Source organism: Notechis scutatus, chromosome 1 (assembly GCF_049901735.1).
Source record: "Notechis scutatus isolate UNSWTSFEM ecotype Mainland chromosome 1, rNotScu1.2, whole genome shotgun sequence".
In the NCBI taxonomy this organism is placed as follows: Eukaryota; Metazoa; Chordata; class Lepidosauria; order Squamata; family Elapidae; genus Notechis; species Notechis scutatus.
Window position 1 is genome coordinate 336259162 of NC_142009.1, and position 21078 is coordinate 336280239.

At 45.5% G+C, this 21078-nt stretch overlaps 1 long non-coding RNA gene across 1 annotated transcript; it reads right to left on the reverse strand.

Moving 5' to 3' along the window:
* Positions 1-732: 732 nt before the first annotated feature.
* Positions 733-20160, reverse strand: LOC148133570 (uncharacterized). The gene is made up of 2 exons (XR_015747455.1): positions 20098-20160; positions 733-764 (listed from the first exon to the last, which is right to left on the reverse strand). It is a non-coding gene; the product is annotated as an uncharacterized LOC148133570 (long non-coding RNA).
* Positions 20161-21078: the final 918 nt, after the last annotated feature.

Below are 21078 nucleotides of genomic sequence, written 5' to 3' on the forward strand. Positions count from 1 at the left end.
GAAAAATAAAATCAATGAAAGAAAGAAAGTGAGAGAGAGAGAGATACTAGCAATCCTTGACGTACAACCACAACTGAGGGCAAAACATCTCTTGTTAAATGAGACAGCTGTTCAGTAACTTTTGCCCCATTTTATGACTTTAATGGCCACCGTTGTTAAGTGAATCCCTGAAGCTGTTAAGCTAGCAACACAGCCTTTAAGCGAATCTGGCTTCCCTAACCCAGGGATGCTCCCAACCGTCATAAATATGAGTCTTTCCATCTTTGGGCAAGGACTAATCTTGCTGCGGTGGTAACATGGACTATTAAATATACTGTATTATCTCTTCAGTATATTTTCCCACATTGATACCCAATAGAAACGCCATTTCTCCTTGAAGTCTCTCCTTTATTTCCAGGTTGAATCTCTCCTTGTTCAGTTTCCATCCATTATTCCTTGTCTGGCCTTTAGGTGTCTTGCAAAATAGCTTGACCCCATTTCTCCTCTCTGGGGCAGCCCCTCAAATATTGGAAGGCTGCTATCCTGTCTCCCCTGGTCCTTCTCTTCCCTAGACTAGCCAGGCCCACTTCCTGCAACCGTTCTTCATATGTTTCAGCCTCCCGTCCCCTAATCATCCTGGTTGCTCTTCTCTGCACTTTTTCTAGAGTCTCAACATCTGCCAACACATTGTTGGACGAGGAATGGAGTGTTCAGGAAAAGGGTACAGCCGCCAAGGCGAACAGGGTCAGTTCCTACAGCCACCTCCTAAGTCAGTGGTGGCTAACCTTTCTGGGCTCCTGTGCCAAAAATTGTGTGTGCCAACACCCAGAAGGCAATGTGCATGCCCCCCCCACCAAGCCCCCTGCGCATGCGCATGCAATCCCCTGCCCCCTTACCTGCACTGCACTTCCCAGCTGATTTTTGGCCGGTTTGAGGCCTTTTCGCCTCCCAGGTTTGAGGAAAGCCTCTGCAGCCTGAAAAAATAGGCCCGTTTCATCACTTCTGGTATTTCCGGAAATACCGGAAGTGACAAAACGGGCCTTTTTTTTTTTTGTCCTACAAAGGCTGCCAAAGGCCTTCCTCAAGCCTGGGAGGCCGAAAAAGGCCTCAAACCGGCCGAAAATTATCTGTGAGGTAAGTTTGCCTGCGGCTTGCGTGCCGGCACAAATGGCTCTGCGTGCCACTTGTAGCACGCATGCCATAGGTTTGCCGTCACGGTCCTAAGTTGTAGCCCCCTCGCTGGGTTTACACACCCCGTTTGTGCCGGGAAGGACAAGTTTGTTTTTTTCATGCGACAAGAGGGAAGCTGAACGGACCGGCACCACCGTTCGTTTAAGGGACCGTTTGAAGCGACCGCAACGTTGGGAGAAAAACAAACAAAAACGTAGAATGATGATGGGTTCTCTCAGCATCCCTCACAATGCCTTGATCGAAAGTGTGCGCAAACGACAACGGTTTGCGTTGGAGGCAAAATATCTGTAGCTGGAGTTTGGAGTGTTGGAAGAAATATCCTTCTGGGTTCAGTTCCAAGTGGGGGGAAAAGACACCGGAAACATGGAGGCTTGTTTGGAAAGATGGTTTAATGATGGACAGGACCACACGGCTTGGAGCTCCAAAGAAGGAAGGGATGATCACATGCTTCAAGATGAAGGAAAAGGAAGGAAGGGCTGATATGCTGAGAGTGCCCGGGTTTTATACCCTCTGTTGGGATTTGAATTTGGGTCTGTATTCTGATTGATTGTCAGACTCCCATGGGGCCATGGGAGTTGAGCCTTGCTGGATGATGATGCAATGAAAGGGCATTCCTATTATGGGTCTGCCTGGAGGAGGTAGAACTTTGTTATGTAGAATATTCTGCCCCAGGCCTTCATGGCCCACCCATTAACAAAAGCTGTAGAGTGAGTTTTTGCTTCTGAGTTTCTACTCTTTTTAGGGGAAATATTCTGCCTTTTTAATATTTCCTAGGATATTTCATTTTTTTTCTAGGAGAGGGGTGGGTGTTTAGTTCCTGCAGGAGGATGAGGCTGACGGTTCCTTCTCAGAAATGTCGGTCTCAATGGTCGTCGTAAGTCAAGGACTACCTGGAATTCCCTTCATGGCTGCACGGATTCGCTTAAGAACCACGACCCCCTCCCCCCGAAAAAAAAGACCGTAAAAACCAGCCACAAAGAACACACCTTGTTTAACCACAGAAATTGTGTTCGTTGATTTGAGGGCCCAATTTGGATTCCCGGCACCGAACCGGGGTTGGACTAACTGCCCTTATGGGACCCTTCCCACTCTCTAGGATTCGACACAGTGTAGAGTTTTCTCCAGGCTAGAAATCGGGCTGAAAAAGAGTTGTGTTTTCTTTTCTTTTTCTTTTTAAAAAAAAGAAAGCAACCATCACAGGATCAGGACTTTTTGTTTTTAAAGCAGACTGCTTTCTCTCTCTCTCTCTTTATTTTTTTTTGCCCGGGTTGGGAAAAGAAAATTAGAATTCAAATAAAAGCACGTTTTCCTGAATGAACTTCCCACGAAAGAGAGGCTGTTGTGGTTGCTTTTAGAAAAAGGCTTGGTGTTTTCAGTATGGGGGGGGCCTAAACTTTGAGAGAGGGCCCCAGGAGGGGTGAGAAGGGGCGAGCAAACCCAGACAAAAATTCCCTTCTTCTTCAAGCCTGCAAAGAGAGAGAAAAATTCCATCTTTGCACACACAGAGACACACACAAACACAAACACACAGAAGCTCCTCTCTCTTTTTTCCCCTCCCTCCCTCCCCTTAAAGTCAGAAAAGAAAATTTGACAGACGGGCGACTCAGCCCTTCCATCACAATCCCGAAGATCCAAAGCTGGCGCGTTTTCCTCCTTTCTCCTCTTTTCCCCTTCTTTTTACACATTCCCTCCGTCACTTCAGACTTGGCGTGTGACATTCTTGGCGCAGTCCCTTTGGGGTGCCTATTTTTTATTTTTTATTTTTTTTAAAATTCCCGTGCCAGTTCTCTTCGGGCCAAGAGCTGGCTGACCCCCTTGCGAAGCGAGTCCCAGTTGGCATCCAAGGCTGCCATGACAGTGATGTGGGGGTGTATGGGAGGGCATGGCGTGGCATGGCGTGGCAAGTGTGCGTGGCACTGGCACGCACAAGTTTTCCAAAGCAAAGAGGCACGGCCTGGTGTGCTTTGCTACTCTGATTGTGCACAGGGGAGTGTGTTCTGTTACCTTGGGTGTGCACGGAGCAGTGTTTTGCGACTCGGAGTGTGCACAGGACCACACATTTTGCTACTCTCTGCATGTTTGTGTGCATTGTTGGAGCACAGTCGTTTTCAAAGGAAAAGATGCGCAAGGCAGTCTATTTTATTACTCTGTGTGTGTGTGTGTGTGTGAGAGAGAGAGAGAGAGAGAGAGAGAGACAGACAGACAGACAGACAGACAGACAGACAGACAGACAGACAGAGAAAGAGAGAGACAGAGAGAGAAAGAGAGAGAAAGAGAGAGACAGAGAAAGTGACAGAGACAGCTCATCAGTCTGGAACCCACATTACGTATCTGATATTAGCACAGTTGAGAAAGTCCAGAAATATTTCCACAAGAAGAGTTCTCCACTCCTCTACTCGTTGAAGAATACCTTATGCCACCAGACTCGAAATTCTAGACCTAGAAAACCTTGAATTATGCCGCCTTCGGTCCGATCTAAGTATGGTATATAAAATCATACATTGCAATGACTTACCTGTCAATGAATACTTCAGCTTCAACCATAACAACACAAGAGCACACAACAGATACAAACTCAAGGTTAACCGCACCAAACTTGATTGCAGGAAATACGACTTCAGCAACAGAGTGGTCAATGTCTGGAATACTCTACCTGACTCTGTGGTTTCTTCCCCAAACCCCAAAAACTTTAACTTTAGACTGTCTATTTTTGACCTCACCGCTTTCCTAAGAGGTCTGTAGGGGACGTGCATAAGCACACCAATGTGCCTACCGTCCCTGTCCTATTGTTTCTTTTATATATTTTTTATTTTTCTTATATGTATCCATGTATTCATAACTATGTTTTTACTTATACCTATTATCTTGTAAGCAATTGACTAAATAAATAAATAAATGAACAAACAAACAGAGACACAGAGAGAAAGAGAGAGAGAGAGACAAAGACAGAGAGTGAGAGAGAGAGACACACACAGAGAGACAGAGAGAGACAGACAGAGACAGAGAAAGAGAGAAACACACAGAGAAAAAGAAACAGAGAGACATACACAGAGACATACAGAGAGAGACAAAGACAGAGAGACAGAGAGACACAGAGAGAGAGAGAGAAAGAGAAAGAGAGAGAGTGACAGTGACAGAGAAAGAAAGACAAAGAGAGAGAGAGAAAGAGACATACACACACACAGAGAGACACACACACAGAGAGAGAGAGAGAGAGAGAGAGAGAGAGAAAGAGAGAGAGAAAGAGAGAGAGAGAGAGAGAGAGAGAGAGAGAGAGAGAGAGAGACACACACACAGAGAGACACACACACAGAGAGAGAGAGAGAGAGAGAAGAAGAGAAGAGAAATAGAGAGAGAAAGAGAGAGAGAGTGACAGTGACAGAGAAAGAAAGACAGAGAGAAAGAGAGAAAGAGACATACACACACACACAGACACACACACACACAGAGAGAGAGAGAGAGAGAGAGAGAGAGAGAGAGAGAGAGAGAGAGAGGGAGAGGTGCTTTGCCTCCCCAAGGCAGTGTGACCTAGAGACCTTGATGTACCCCTAGTGCAACACCAGTTTGGGCGACCCAGCATGTGAATTATTGGATCCAAATTGCAGTACATCACGTGATCACTAGATGGCGGCAACAAGGCATTGAAACTCTAAGTCTTTGTTCCCCCCTCTACTGGTCAATTCGATATTTGCAGCCAAAAAACCGATCACCCTAATCCGAACAAAAAGGAACTGTTTCATTATCTTGGTGGAGGTATCCAGGAGAGGGAAGCTGTCAAAAAAGTCAAGATGGCCGCTGCAACGATGTGATTGAAGTCCCATACACTTTTGTGACACACACAACAAGGTTTGGCACAAAGTTTAATTTACTCTGCTTTGGCTCCCATCTCAAATTTTCTCGACTTACCTCTTTTAGTTACTCAGGAAGCTTATAAATTGCTCTCACCATTTCCATTTATGAACCACCTCTGATCCCATTTTTCCCAGCAAAGGGTAAGAATTTCAACCGGAGGCTTTCTGGTCAACACAATTATTTTATAATGAGAAGAAATTTTTAGACCTCTTTTAACTCCCTAACTGAGTGGAGTTGACCTATTGACGAAAGAACCTGTTTCTGGAACACCTCTGTTTTGGCTGCAATCATTTCTGCAACCGACATTTTCCAACATTTTGTCGTCTTTTTTTTTTTTCTTTTAACACTTTTTCTTCCAATATGCAGCTAGGCTGCAATTGTGGCAGAATAAAAAACCTGAAAATATAAGTTGATCCAGTCTGGCCTGCAGATGTCCTGATGGCCACCAGATGGTGGCAGAGATAAGGTTTTGGGCATAGCTTTGCTGCCACCTATAGGTCACCGAGATGATTGCAGGCAGGGATGGTCCTTTATCGATTGGACACATATTTATGTTCCAATTCCCTCACTTGCACAATTTTTTAAAAAAATACATGAATCCTAAAATTAGGAAAAGAAAATCACGTTCCAGGCTGTATATTATTCAAGGAAGTCCGTCCATCTGCCTGTGTCTGCCTGCCTAGCCTGCCTGCCTGCCTGCCTGCCTGCCTGCCTATTTATCTATCATATCTGTCTACCTCTATCATCTATCTATCATTATCTCTCATCTCTATCAACTATCTATCTCTATCTACCTATGGTATCTATCTATCGTTCTACCTTTGTATATCTATCTATCTATCTATCTATCTATCTATCTATCACCTACCATCTATCATATCTGTCTGTCTGACTGTCTATCTCTATCATCTATCTATCATCTATCATATCTATCTACCTGTCTATATGTATCTATCTATCTATTTCTATCATCTATGAGCCATGGTGGTGCAGTGGTTAGAGTGCAGTACTGCAGGATACTTCTGCTGATTGCCGGCTAACTGCAATTTGTCAGTTCAAATCTCACCAGGCTCAAGATTGACTTGTCCTTCCGTCCTTCTGAGGTGGGTAAAATGAGGACCCAGATTGTTGGGAGGCAAGAGGCTGACTCTCTAAACTGCTTAGAGAGGGTTGTAAAGCACTGTAAAGTGGTATATAAGTCTAAGTGCTATTGCTATTGTATTGCTATTCCTATTCCTATTGTTATATCTATCGATCTACCTCTGTCTGTGTATCTATCTATCTATCTATCTATCTATCTATCTATCTATCTATCTATCTATCTAATCTAGAATATCTATTATATCTAGAATATCTATCTATATCTATCTCTATCTATCTATCTATCTATCTATCTATCATCTATCTATCTATCATCTATCTATCTATCTATATCTAGAATATCTATCTTATATCTAGAATATATCTATCTATCTATCTATCTATCTATCTATCTATCTATCTATCTATCTATCTATCTATAGAACATCTTATATCTTGAATATCTATATCTATCTATCTATCTATCTATCTATCTATCTATCTATCTATCTATCTATCTATCTATCTATCTAATCTAGAATATCTATTATATCTAGAATATCTATCTATATCTATATCTATCTATCTATCTATCTATCTATCTATCTATCTATCTATCTATCATCTATCTATCTATCATCTATCTATCTATCTATATCTAGAATATCTATCTTATATCTAGAATATATCTATCTATCTATCTATCTATCTATCTATCTATCTATCTATCTATCTATCTATCTATCTATAGAACATCTTATATCTTGAATATCTATATCTATCTATCTATCTATCTATCTATCTATCTATCTATCTATCTATCTATCTCTAGATTATCTCTTATATCTAGAATCTATCTATCTATCTATCTATCTATCTATCTATCTATCTATCTATCTATCTATCTCTAGAATATCTATCTTATATCTAGAATATCTATATCTATCTGTCTATCTATCTATCTATCTATCTATCTATCTATCTATCTATCTATCTATCTATCTATCTACCTATCTGATAGGCCATCCCTCCTATTCTTCCACCTTTTACAATATTAGACAGCACAGTATTAACAGTGGAGACCTTCAAGTTCCTACGTTCTATAATATCTCAAGAACTTAAAATGGACACCTACCATTAGAACTGTTTTTTTTTTTAAAGGCACAACAAAAAATTTTTTTCCTGCATCAACCCAGGAAGTTCAGGCTGTCCCAGGAGCTGCTGATTGAGTCCTGCAGAGCAATTACTGAGCCTGTCATTTGGACCTCAGAAACCCTCTGGTTTGCCATAGCAACCAACCAGGACAGGTAAGGACTCCGATGGATAGTTAGGACTGTAGAAGAAATAATGTTGAACCAGCCTGCCTTTCCACCAAGGATCTGTATAGTGTATACGGATCAGGAAGGGGGCTGAGAAAATATCTGCAGACCCCCCTCAAATCCTGGAAATAAACTCTTTTAAAGCAGGGGTCCCCAACCACCAGGCCCCGGACCGGTATCGGTCCGTGGACCATTTTGTACCGGGCCGCCTACTTTGCTTGGGCGCCGCCATCTTGTTTTGACGGCGCTTGAGAAAGTGCTTCCGGGTGAGCTTGTCGGTCGTCGGTTGGATGGAAAGTGGCGTTTGGGTGCTGAAGGAATCCTCGCGCCTTAGTTTCGTCGAAGGGGGGGGGGCGGCTTAGAACGAAGAGCGGTCCCGATAGCGGTGGAGTCTCGCGTTACTCAGGAGGAGATTAAGAAAGAGCCCGAAAAGCCCATCGACCGTGAGAAGGTACAAAGGAGGAGTTGAAGGTGGCGGGAAGAAGCGGGGGACGGCTGGCTGGCCGGTCGCTCGGCTCGCCTTGCCTTGGTCGTGTGTGCTGATGCCGGTACCGGTCCGTGGATCATTTTGTGATGCCGGTACCGGGCCATGGTACAAAAAAGGTTGGGGGCCACTGTTTTAAAGCCTCTCCTCAATGCTATAGGGCAATGGTGGCTAACCTTTTTGGCACCGGAAACCAAAAGGGCAGCTCCCCGATGCATGCATGTGGGAGGCAGAGGTAGTATTCAGCCAGTTCTGACCGGTTCTGGAGAACCGGTAGCGGAAATTTTGAGTAGTTCGGAGAACCGGCAAATCCCACCTCTGACAGGCCCCGCCATCCCCATCTATTCTCCTCCTCCCATTGAGTCCCAGCTGATCAGCTGGGTCTTCTTTGGTTGCCCTGCCCAGGAGAACAGACCTGCAAAGCAGGTTAGTGGGGTGGGGAGGGAAGGGGGATTTTGCAGTAACTTTCCCCCAGGAATAGGGAGGGAACTGAGATTTTGCAGCATCCTTCCCTTGTCACGCCACCAAGCCACACCCATAGAACCGGTAGTAAAAAAATTTTGAATATCACCACTGGTGGGAAGGCCGGAAACCAGAAATGTAGCTTCCCAGCGTGCACATGCATGCCAGCCACCTGGCCTTCCGGTTTCTAACATGTATGTGTGCATGAAGACCAGCTACCTGGTGCGTGCATGGGCTCCAGGGAGCTGCTCTTCTGGTTTCCAGCACTCCCACACACACAAAGACCAGCTGGATGTTGCGCATGAGGGCGCCAGAACCCGGAAGAGCAACAGGCGACGGCTGGCGTGTCCGGAGAAATGGCTCTGCATATGCCACTTCCGGCACAGGTGTCGTAAGTTCACCATCATGGCTATAGGGCATTGGACGCCAAAATAAGTGGACATAAAAGACAGGGACACAGTAGCCCTATGGCTAAGATGCTGAGCTTGTCAATCAGGAAGGTCGGCAGTTCGGAGGTTCGAATCCCTAGCGCCACGTCACGGAGCGAGCTCCAGTGACTTGTCCCAGCTTCTGCCAACCTAGCCGATCGAAAGCATGTAAAAAAAAATGCAAGTATGAAACCCTTTGGTGGGAAGGGAACAGCGTTCTGTGCACCTTTGGCGTTTAGACATGCTGGTCACATGACTATGGAGACGTCTCCGGACAGTGCCGGCTCTTCTTTGGCTTTGTGACGGAGATGAGCAACGCCCCCTAGAGCCAGAAACGACTAGCACATATGTGCCAGGGGAACCTTTAAGGACAGGGGGCTTTTTGGCTTTCTTTCGCTGTGTCTCGGTTTAATATTCCTGATCCTTTTTTTTTTTTTTCCTCATTTTCCATAAATCATTACATTTTTCTAGGACATTAAGGGGGGAAAAAATGAGGACTGCTCAAAGAGGAGCGAGGACTGTCATCCCAGAATGTCTTGGTGTGGCTGTCCGTCTCAGGGCACTGTGGGAAGGAAAAAAACAACATGTCAGCCTCCACCGAGCAACCGATGCAATCCGTTCTTTTCACAACCTGCATGTAGAGCGAAATGCAGCCGTACCTCTGAAGGACATCTGGGTGTTTTGATTTTGCAAAGAATTATCCACGGATCGCTGCCGACGCAAATTAAATTTTTAAGCGGAGGAAAACGGAAGAGTTCAAAAATCGCACCAAGCCAATTGCAACTCCATTAGCAACATCTGCAAGAAAGGAGTAAAGGAATGAGGACGATACAGATAGTCCTTGACTTACAAAGATTTGTTTAGGGACCAAAGTTATTACAACGGCACTGAAAAAAAATGATTCATGACCGCTTTTCATCCTTATGGCCATGTCACTAACTTAACAACTGCAGTGATCCTCTTAACAACTGTGGCAAGAAAGATCATAAAACGGGGCAAAACTCACTTGACCATTGTCTTCCTTAGCAATGGAAATTTGGGACTCTATTGTTGTCATAAGCTGAGGACTACCTGTAATAAATCCTCATCATTCAATCTTAATCAGCAAAAGTTTATTGAGAAGTAGCGATAGATAGATAGATAGATAGATAGGTAGGTAGATAGATAGATAGATAGATAGATAGATAGATAGATAGATAGATAGATAGATAGATAGATAGATGGTATTCAGCTTTGTTCGGGTATTTTCCCACATCATTGTAGTTGTGCTTTTAAAGTTGTAGCGACCTTTTGGCAGAATCTTATCTGCCATCATCAGGCTTCTGTATTGTGTTCGTCTATTGAGATTCTGCCGAAACGTCGCTACAACTTTAAAAGCACAACTACAATGACGTGGGAAAATACCCGAACAAAGCTGAATACCATACATATAAGTACCCGCGAAAACTTAAGAAAACAGATATGTAGATATAGATGTAGATGTAGATGTAGATATAGACAGGGGTGGGATTCAAATTTCTTAATAGCTGGTTCTTTGGGTGTGGCCTAATTTGTAGGTGTGGCCTTGTGGTCATGTGACTGGGTGGACATGGTTTGTATGTAAATATTGTAAATATGTATGTAAATATTGAGGTTTTTATTTAAAAAGAGCAACTTTTACCCAAAATCAGGCAAAGCAGGCAGGCAGATTGAGCTGCTCGCAGAATCACAGATTCACTCAGAGATCTACCCTTCTGCAATCTGCTACCCGAGTCTGCACTGAAAAATAGAAGCTTCAGTCTTAAGGAAGGTTCAGCTCTGCTCTCAGGCCACTTCTCTCCCCCGCCCCAACCTCCTGAATACTACCCCTGATTGGGCCTCAGGGAAGCCTCCTGGGCAAAGGCAAAGGAGCACAACAGTGATTTAGATTAGCTAGAAAGCAAGAAAACCAACAATTTCTTGCTTTCTAGCTAATCTAAATCACCCAGTACAACTGAGAGTCGGAACAGCTAATTGTCGGGGGAGGAAAAATAGCAACTTACCAAAAATTAGACGAAGGCACAACGCAGGCAAGTTGGAGGGCGTGTATGCCAGGTAAGGCATGACTGGGCAGGAAGGGGCGGGCGGGGAGGGGCGGAGCCAGCTAGAGGCATGATTTGCCGGTTCTCCGAACTGCGCAGAATTGTAACAACTGGTTCTATAGAACTGGTCCGACCAGGTAGAATCCCACCCCTGGATATAGATATAGATATCTCCTGCAGTCCAGAAACGGGCCTGTTTCTGGTTTCCAGAGGGCCTGTGGAACCCGGGAGAGGCCGTTTTCTTCCTCCCAGAGTCCCGAGGGAAGCCTCAGGACTCTGGGGAAGGTGAAAAACGGCCCTCTTAGAAGTCCTGGCAGGCCACGCCCACGATGGCCACACCCACCCAGCAACCAGACACCGAACCGGTTGCTGGGATTTTTTGAATCTCGCCCCTGCGAGGGGCCAATTGCAAACGTCTCTAGAAGTGTAATAAAGCCGCACTCCCATTTTAAGAGCTCCTCGGAGGGCAAGAAGGATAAAGAGACGGGGAAGGAAGGATAACGTCGATAACGTCAATTTTGTTTTTCTCATTTCCTGCTTTTTGGGCAAACCATTCAAGTGTAGCTCATCAAATTTTGAGATTAATCCTTAAGCCCTATTTGGGGCTACGTTCTCCCCGCTGCAAACATCTATATAATGTTCTTGGGCATTTTTTTTTTTTTTGCCAAAACGCACGTCCGTTTTGCAACGACGGAACTAAAGAGAATCTTCCTAACAGTCAGGACAATGAACCAGTGGAACTGCTTGCCACCAGGAGTTGTGGATGCTCCATCACTGGAAGTTTTTAAGAAGAGACTGGACCACCCATTTGTCTGGAATGGTAGAGGGCCTCCTGCTTGGGTGGGGGGGCTGGACTAGAAGACCTCCATGGTCCCTATTCTGGATTGAATTGTGTTCTGGAGAAAAACCAGATTTATTTTTTTCCGATAAAGAAGAGAATTGGGCAGTCACTTGTCCAAGTTTGTTTTGGAATCTCCTGCTTGAGCAGGGTGATGGACTAGAGGACCTCCCAAGGCCCCATCCAGCTCTATTATTCTGTCATTTTGATAGCAGTCTTCCAATATTTGAGGGGCTGCCCCAAAGAAGAGGAGGTCAGCCTGTCCTCCATTACAGTGGTCGCCAATCAGTGGGCCAGGGACCACTGGTGGTCCACGAGAAAATTTTGGTAGTCCTCAGAGAAATGTCCCCCCCCCCCCACAAAGCAATTAATCCAGGCTGTGTGGGAACACAAGGCTGCACTGCTCAAAATAGCCCACCCACCCGCTGGCCCCCACTCTTCAGCCAAGCACAAACCTTACCTTGAGTAGAGTCAGGTGAGCTAGAACCGGAAGGTAAGACAACAGCAGGAGAGGCAAATCCGCCCCCGGGGTGGCTTGATGACATTGGTGGGAAAGTCGGTCCCATATTCCAGAGCTGCAATAATCACAGGAGTGGCCCTTTGGTCATCCCTGGAGGAGCTTCTCCAGGCCACGGCAGGCCGATGCACCCGGGAGGAGGAGGAGCTGCTCTGGGATGACCAAAGGGCCAGTCCTGTGACTACTGCAGCTCTGGAATATGGGACCGGCTTTCCCACCAACGTCATCAAGCCACCGTCAGTCAAAATTCATATGAGTGGTCCGCGCGATTTAAAATGATGAGTTTGGTGGTCCCTGAGGTCCGAAAGGTTGGCGACCCCCTGCTCCAAAGCACCAGAGGGCCCAGGACATGAAGCAACGGATGGAAATGCATCCAGGAAGAGGAGCAACCTGGGAACTAAGGAGAAACGGGAAGTGAAGACAATTAATCAGAGGAACAACTTGCCACCAGAAGTTGTGGGTGCTCTAACACTGGAGGTTTTTAAGAAGAGACTGGACAGCCATCTGTGTGAAATGGTAGGGTCTCCTGCTTGAGCAGGGGGTTGGACTAGAAGACCTTCAAGGTCCCTTCCTGACTATTCTGATTATTAGTCTTTCTTTTCTCTAGACTAGACATGCCCAATGCCTGCAGCCGTTGCTTGTATGTTTTGTTCTCACTGTCAGGAAATTACACCTTGGTTCCAGGTTGCTTCTTTCCTTGATGAGTTTCCATCCGTTGCTTCTCGTCCTGCCTTCAGGTGCTTTGGAGAAAAGCTTGACTCCCTCTTCTTTTGGGGCAGCCCCTCAAATATTGGAAGACCGCTGTCATGCCACTCTAAGCGACCTAACAGTCTTAAGCACATGAAGACAAAACAAGAAACAATGGATGGAAAACAATCGAGGAGAGAAGCAACTTCGAATTCAGGAGAAACTTCCTAACGGGGAGGACAATTAACCAGTGGAACAACTTGCCTCCAGAAGTTGTGGATGCTTCATCACTGGAGGTTTTAAAGAAGTGATGGGACAATCACCCAGCCGGCTTTCATGCCTAAGGCAGAACTAGAACTCACCTTTTCCTAGTGATTGGCCCAAAGTCATCCAGCCAGTTTTCATGCGTAAGGCAGAACTAGAACTCACCGTCTCCTGGTGATTGGCCCAAAGTCGCTCAGCTGACTTTCATGCCTAAGGCGGTACTAGAACTCACTGTCTCCTGGTGATTGGCCCAAAGTCTCTCAGCTGACTTTCATGCCTAAGGCGGGACTAGAACTCCCAATCTCCTGGTGATTGGCCCAAAATCACCCAGCTGGCTTTCATGCTTAAGGCAGAACTAGAACTCACCGTCTCCTGGTGATTGGCCCAAAGTCGCTCAGCTGACTTTCATGCCTAAGGTGGGACTAGAACTCCCAGTCTCCTGGTGATTGGCCCAAAATCACCCAGCTGACTTTCATGCCTTTAGGCAGGACTGGAACTCACCATCTCCTAGCTACCAACTCCAAGCCACCCAGCTGGCTTTCAGGCCTAGGGTGGGACTAGAATTCACCGTCTCCTGTTGATTGGCCTAAAATCATCTCCCTCTTACCTCCCTTTCTCAGCACCTAGTCCTCAAGAGAAAGCTGCAAGGGCCCATGCTTCCTTTCCAGCTTCCTTTTCTCCAAATATTTTCCTATCTTCCATCATCCCCCACCGTTCTTTCTCTCCGGTGTAGAGATGGCCCTTGGAGAATGCATCTGCTGCAAGAGGATAAATAACAGATTGAAGAGGAAAATGATTTACTGTTGGCATCACAGTTCTGCTGAATTGCTTGCGCTAGGCCGCCGAGCGCTTCCTTCTCCCCGGCGCACAGGCCAAAAACCTCCTGGGAATCAACACCCCCCCCCCCCAAAAAAAAACCCGATGGATGGCGTTGTACGCTAAGCGCTCTCCCGACACACTTCTCTTTTCTCTGTACGGGACAAGCGCCTGCGCGAACCGAGAGGAAGCCATGTGCCGTTGCGAATCACAAAGATGCCATTTGGAGGGTCCCAGGAGTGATGGGCAAGACCTCCGTTGTGCTGCTTGCGTTACAACCCCTCTCTTCGAAATGCCAGCGGAGCTCTTAATGCAGAACTGGCAGATTCCCTCGACGCTGATTTGGGTGGGCGCCTTTAGCTCTGATTCTCTTTGCTACACAATTAAGGCTTGTTGGGAGAGGTAGAGAGCTTGTGTTTCGCTGTGTTTTTGTTTTTTTTCTCGCCAGCTTGGCTGTTCCGAAAAGGAAGATGCTCCCAGGAGATACCTCAATTGGAGCCAAAGTGACTGTGGGTTTTTTTTTTTTTTTTTTGGTGGTTCCTAAGGAACTGACCTACTTTGCTTTTCTTACCTTTCTATCTGGCTTCTCCGAGGCCTGTCTTCGTTTCTTGGGCCTCATTAAAATAACAAAGCCCCCCCACCAAAAAGCATAACGCATCACAATCAGTGGTGGCTATGCTGCCGGTTCACACCGGTTCTAGAGATCCAGTAGCGCCGGCCAGCAGTTGGCCCTGCCCACCCAGCCCCGCTCTTTCCTGTCTCAAAAAATGGTATAGGGTTTCCTCCTCCTTGGGGTTGGACTAGATGATCTTCAAGGTCCCTTTCAACTCTGTCAATCTGTATCTCTATTTTTCCTTTGTTTGTAGCTCTGCTGATAGCTTCACTCACCAGCGCTGAAGGTAAGTTAAGTTTTCAAGCTTAAAATTGCCCATTGTGATGACCCAAAGGGGCGTGGCACAAAGGCAACTCAGTCAGATAATCAGTAGGAGTCCCTTTATTAGCTCCAACTTTGCCCCCAACGTCCTGGTAACCTCCTGGCTGGAGAAAAACTCTCCCAGGAACAGCTTTTGGCTGCAGAGAATCAAGTCCAAAACGTGGTCAACAAAAACTGTAACTATAAGTCCAATCAAGGCAAGATGAGGTAATTAGTCTGGAAAGGCAGGAGCAAGAATTCCAGGCGTGAAGGAACAGCAGTAATTCAACATGGTTGGGAAGATGCCAGAAACACAGATAACCAAAGTCAACACAAGATAAACTCATGTTTGCTCCCAGCAGACGCCGCACTCAGCATGCCTCTCTTTTAAACTCCCTTCCCAGATGCGGCTAATGAAGGGGATCAGGGCCCTTTCCTCCCCCGTAAGCCATGTTGCTCTCTTCTCTTTTCCTCCCTGCGTGCCCTAGAATGAAGAGGGGGTGGGCCTGGGTCTTCCTCTGAATTCCCTCTCCCTTGTTCTACCTCTCTCCTGCTCTGCCGAGCTGGACTTTGTCCTTCCCCAGTTTCCTCCACAGCCAATGGAGCCCACTCCTTGTCAGCTATTCATCTTCCTCCTTGGATTCAGACTCCTACAGGGGCATGACACCCATTTTAGAATGCTCTGAGTGCACTCGCAAAGTGCATGGGTGTGTGCAAATGATGAGCCCACAGAACTGGTAGTAAAAAAAATTTGAATCCCACCACTGATCACAATGTTCCTTTGTGTTGGTTTGGAGGTCTCCCCTAAGTCTCCCGGGAGAGTTATAATGATGACACAAGCTTCCGGAAACCTTCCTGCAATTGACGTGTGTTTTCTCATGATGGAATTGACCACCGGGGTGAAATTTTGCAATCTGGGAATGTGTCTCAGTAGAGAACATTGTAATTACCGCATTGACATTATTTGCAGATTTTGCCCAGGGGAATTTTGCATCATTAGGGAATGCGGTAATTACAGCATCGTTCCTGAATCGGCAATGCAAAAAAAAATATGCACAAATTTGGTAAAAGAAAGAATTCACTCAATTTGTGCACTGGCGGCAATATAATAATAACCCAGGAATAATGTATGTCAGAGTTGGACCGTAAACTATTTTCTAAGGCACCTGAAGGCCGGACAAGGAATAATGGGTGGAAACTGAACAAGGAGAGATTCAACCTGGAAATAAGGAAACATTTTCTGACAGTGAGAGTAATCAACCAATCGAACAGCCAATCAACCGATGGAACAGGAGTTGCCTCCAAAAGTTGCGGGAGCTTCATCACTGGAATCTTTCAAGGAGACTAGATTGCCATTTGTCAGAAATGGTGTAGAATCTCCTGCTTGGCTGGGGGGTTGGACTAGATGACCTACAAGGTCCCTTTCAACTCTATTAATCTGTTAATAAGGAAGGCTGAACGGCAAAGAATGGGTGCTTTCAAATTGTGGTATTGGAGACAACGCTTGAGAGTCTCTTCAACCACGAGGACATCAATCAATCGGGAAATCAGAGTAACAGAATAATAGAGTTGGAAGATCTTCTCGTCCAGCCCCCATTTCAGACAAATTGCTGTCCGGTGCTGTCCAGTGTTGAAGTTAAATTTGTGTTTACCGACAAAGAAATAAAGGGTAAATACAAATTTAACACTAAATAGAAGGAGCTGAAAGTCAAAAGGGAAGCAGTATGCTCCGTCCCATATTTGGGTAGACCAGGCTGCCCTGATAGAAAAATACACTCGTGTTGAAGCATCTACAACGTCTGGTGGTGAGCTGTTCCGCTGGTTAATTGTCCTCCCTGTTAGGAAGTTTCTCCTTAGTTCTAGGTTGCTTCTCTCCTTGGTTAATTTCCATCCGTTGCTTCTTGTCCTGCCTTCTGGTGCTTTGGAGAATAGCTTGACTCCCTCTTCTTTGGGGGGCAGACCCTCAAATATTGGAAGACGGCTATCATGTCATCTTTCTTTAAAAGGTTTCCTTTTACTACTAACAAGAGAAATTTGTGTCTCAATTGTGGTCCTAACCGGTGGTGGGATGCTGCTGGGTTAACAACCGGTTTGTTGGGCGCGCGCGATCTGCATAAGGTGCTTGTGCGTAGCGCTGAAAATGGAGCATTTAGAAGCTCAGCTACTTACCTTTCCAAGTCAGCAACGGTAAATAGAACAGCGAGGGGGGGGGGGCAAAACAGCTGTGCCGCGCGATTGAGATGAGCTACAAAACAGGTATCAACTAAAAAATACTTATTTGGTATTTTTATTTGCCAGCAGAAAGGGAGTGGGGGAAAGCCATGCATTCCTCAAATGCTTCAGATAATCGCTAGGCAGCCGAAGCTGTTTGCATGCAAGATTATTACTAGAGAGTATGATTGATGACTCTTGGCTATGGATGTGTCCCATTGGAGAATATACATCCAGGGGGTGGGGGGGAAGACCAAGGTTAAGGGGGAAATGAATGATGTATCAGTGTCGACTGTACCCAGGTCACGCAGACATGTTCACTCCTAATAAATCTTTTTTTTTTTTTTTACTCTGTAAAAGATGTGGCTAGAGACTTATAATTTGAATGGAGGTGGATTGGTTGGATCTCTGACAGCAGGAAATAAAGGACAGGATAGGGCAGGGCCAAACGATAGTCTGATTCTATTAGCATCATCAGGGTTGGTTTTGGTCAGGCTGGTTTCAACTCCGCATATGATGGTTTCTGTGGGGATGTGTTTGGGAGCGACAGCAAAGTTGAATCCTTTCGAAAGGACCTTGGTTTCGGCTTCGGTGAGGATCTTGTCTGAGATGTTGTGCACTGTTTGTTTCATGTGTGGCTGTGAGGGGGGAGGAGTTTGTTTCTGGCGTTGTTGTAGTTTTCTGAGTTTGTTGGTGTGTGTGTTTGTCTTGAGGGTAGTCTGTGTTTCGGCTCTCCAGACAGCGAGTTGTTTGGATTTGTCCCAAAGTCCGGGGTGAATCTTGTTGCTGAGTCTGAGGTGAAGTGTGAGGAGATCTTTGTTGATTTGGTCTAGGAGGAATCTTTTTGTGTGAAGTTCATTTCTGATTAGGGCCAATTCTGTTCTTTTTAGGATGCGTTTGGTGGCTGCTGTGTTGGTGTGGAATTTCAATTGGAAGCTTATGGGGATTAAATTTTGATCTCGGAAGTTGCATAGGAATGCGAGGTCACATAAAATGGAAGCTCCTTGGACTTCATAAGAATATATATATATAATCTCTATCTAATCTTTCTATCATTCTCTCTCTCATATCTCTCATCTATATCTAATCTATTCTCCCTCTCTCTCTCTCTCTCTCTCTCTCTCTCTATCTATCTATCTATCTATCTATCTATCTATCTATATACCTCTATCTATTATCTATCATCTATCATCTCTATCTAATCTTTCTATCATTCTCTCTCTCATATCTCTCATCTATATCTAATCTATTCTCTCTCTCTCTCTCTGTGTGTGTGTGTGTGTGTGTGTGTATCTACCTATCTTTCTGTCTATTATCTATTATCTATCATCTCTATCTAATCTTTCTGTCATTCTATCTCTCATCTATATCTAATCTATTCTCTTTCTCTCTATAACTCTCTCTATTATCTCTATCATCTATCATATCTAATCTATCATCTCTCTCTTATCTCATCTATATCTAATCTATTCTCTCTCTCCTTCTCTGTCTGTCTATCTATCTATCTATCTATCTATCTATCTATCTATCTATCTATCTATCTATCTATCTATCTATCTATCTATCTATATCATCTACCCCCCCCTCTCTCTCATCTATATCCACCCACCCACCCACCTACCTACGTACCACAGCTGTTCCACTGGTTAATTGTCCTCACTTTTAGGAAGTTTCTCCTTAATTCTAGGTTGTTTCTCTCTTAGTTCAAATCCATTGCTTTTTGTCTTGCCTGCTTTGGAGAATAGCTTGACCCCCCCCCTCTTCTTTGTGGCAGCCCCTCAAATACTGGAATATTGCTTTCATGTCCCCCCTCCCCTCCCCAGTCCTTCCTTTCTCCAGACTGGCCAAACCCAAATCCTGCAACCGTTCTTTATATGTTTTTGTCTCCAGGCCTTTAATCATCTCAGTTGCTCTTCTTGGCACTTTTTCCCAAAGTCTCAACATCATTTTTGTATTGCAGTGACCAAAACTGAATGCAGGATTCCAGGGGTGGCCTTACTAAGGCTTTATAAAAAGGGTACTAAGACTTCACCTGATCTTGATTCTATGCCTCTGTTTATAAGGATTGTATTTGCTTTTTTTGGATGCTGTAATACCACCATCTACCTACTGATAGTTCTTGACTTATGATGGGACATTTAACAAGTGTTTGAAGTTACGACGAGTTACTCATAAGAATAATCCAGGCGAGCTAATAAATATAAATAAGAGAGCTGTCTGGTTTTTTTCCCCACCCATCAAATGTTTTCTTTTTCTTACTTCTTTCTGGTTAGGGATTTTTTTAATTATTATTTTTATTGTTTGGCTGTCACATTTTGCAAAAACTTGGCTTCATGTATCGGGCCAGGTGATCAGCGGACCCTGAAAATGAGGCTAACGCAGTAACTAGTTATGTGGTTCCAGGCGGTAAATCGTGATAAACAAGGATGACTTGAGCAAAGGCGGGAGGCCTTCACCACCTAGTAGCCCAGGGGGGCAGTTAGGAGGTTGAAGGTTGAGGTTGCGTCCCCGCATTTGTTAAGTGAATCGGGCGTTTGTTAAGCGAATCAGGCCTACCCCATTGACTTCGCTTGTCAGAAACTGGCTGGGAAAGTCTACGGAGATTCCATATCCAGGTCATAGTTGTCCCAAAGGTGCTTCTTTCCGAGAGGCAACTGGACTTTTCTGGTTTTTTTTTCTTTGAAGACGTTTTACCTCTCATCCGAGGAGCTTCTTCAGTTCTGACTGGATGATGGGGAATGAAAGGATTTAGACTCCTTGCGGACAGCTGGTCATTTGCATCCTTTTTAGAGAGTCCTTGAGGCCACTTGGAGAACCGTCAACAGATGGATATAACACCATCTACCTCCTGTCTACAACATGGTCCTTTCAACAGTTCCAAGGAGGATCCACACCCATTTACATCACTCAGGTGATCCTGAAGACACAGACCAACCTCCAAGTGACCTCAGTGATTCCCTAAAAGAATGTGTTGCACTAGAACAGTGGTCACCAACCAATGGGCCGGGGACCACTGGTGGTCTGCGAGAAAATTTTGGTGGTCCGCAGAGAAATGTCACCCCCAAAGCACCCCCCCCCAAGCCAGGATGTGTGGGAACACAGGGCTTGTGTCGCTCGCATTGCGAACAACATGAGGTAGTGAGGGGAGGAGGGGGGGACTTGCCCCACTCGCCCCACACACCTGGCCTGGCCACTGGGCTGCTTCTTTCCGCTTCTTTCTTCTTCTGCTTTTGGCTGCACACAAGGAAAGCAGCAAAAGTCTTTTTTTCTCTCCCCCAAACTCCGCCAGAAATGAGTCTTTGGGACCCTGCAAGGCCTCCTGCTCCAAGAGGCTGCGCCGGCGCAACAAGCCTCACAAAGACTCATTTCTGGCGGAGTTTGGGGTAGAGAAAGAAAGACTGCTGCTGCTTCTGCTGTTTTCCTTGCAAGAAGCCAAAAGTCTCTCTCTCTCTCTCTCTCTCTCCCCCCACTCCCAGGAACAGAGCTGGAGACGGTATCCTATGATCCCAAATAAAGAATGATCGATCGGTAGGAAAATGGGGTGGGGGATTTTCTTGCAGACATTTTTGGGGATTTTTCCCAGGGTCTCTGGTTGACGCGGGATTTAAAATTATGAGTTCAGTGGTCCCTGAGGTCCAAAAGATTGGCGACTCCTGGACTAGAAGACCTCCAAGGTGCCTTCCAACTCTGTTATTCTATTATTCTACAAGCTTTTGGATGCTCGGCTTTTCATTCAACCGGACACATTCAGTCCAGCGGGATCCAGCAGGAAACCTAATAGCAATCCTGCATGAAGGAGGCGAGGCAGGCCGGCAACAGCACGGAGGCGACTGATCCATCTTTTTGGATAATTTAATCTTTCTCCCACAGCGCATCCCATCTCCTTTAAGTAGCCTCTTCTGCTTCCAATTATTGGTTGTGTTTTTGTTCTGTTTTTATCCTGTTCTGACTGTCAGCTACCCAGCTGGATGAGATGG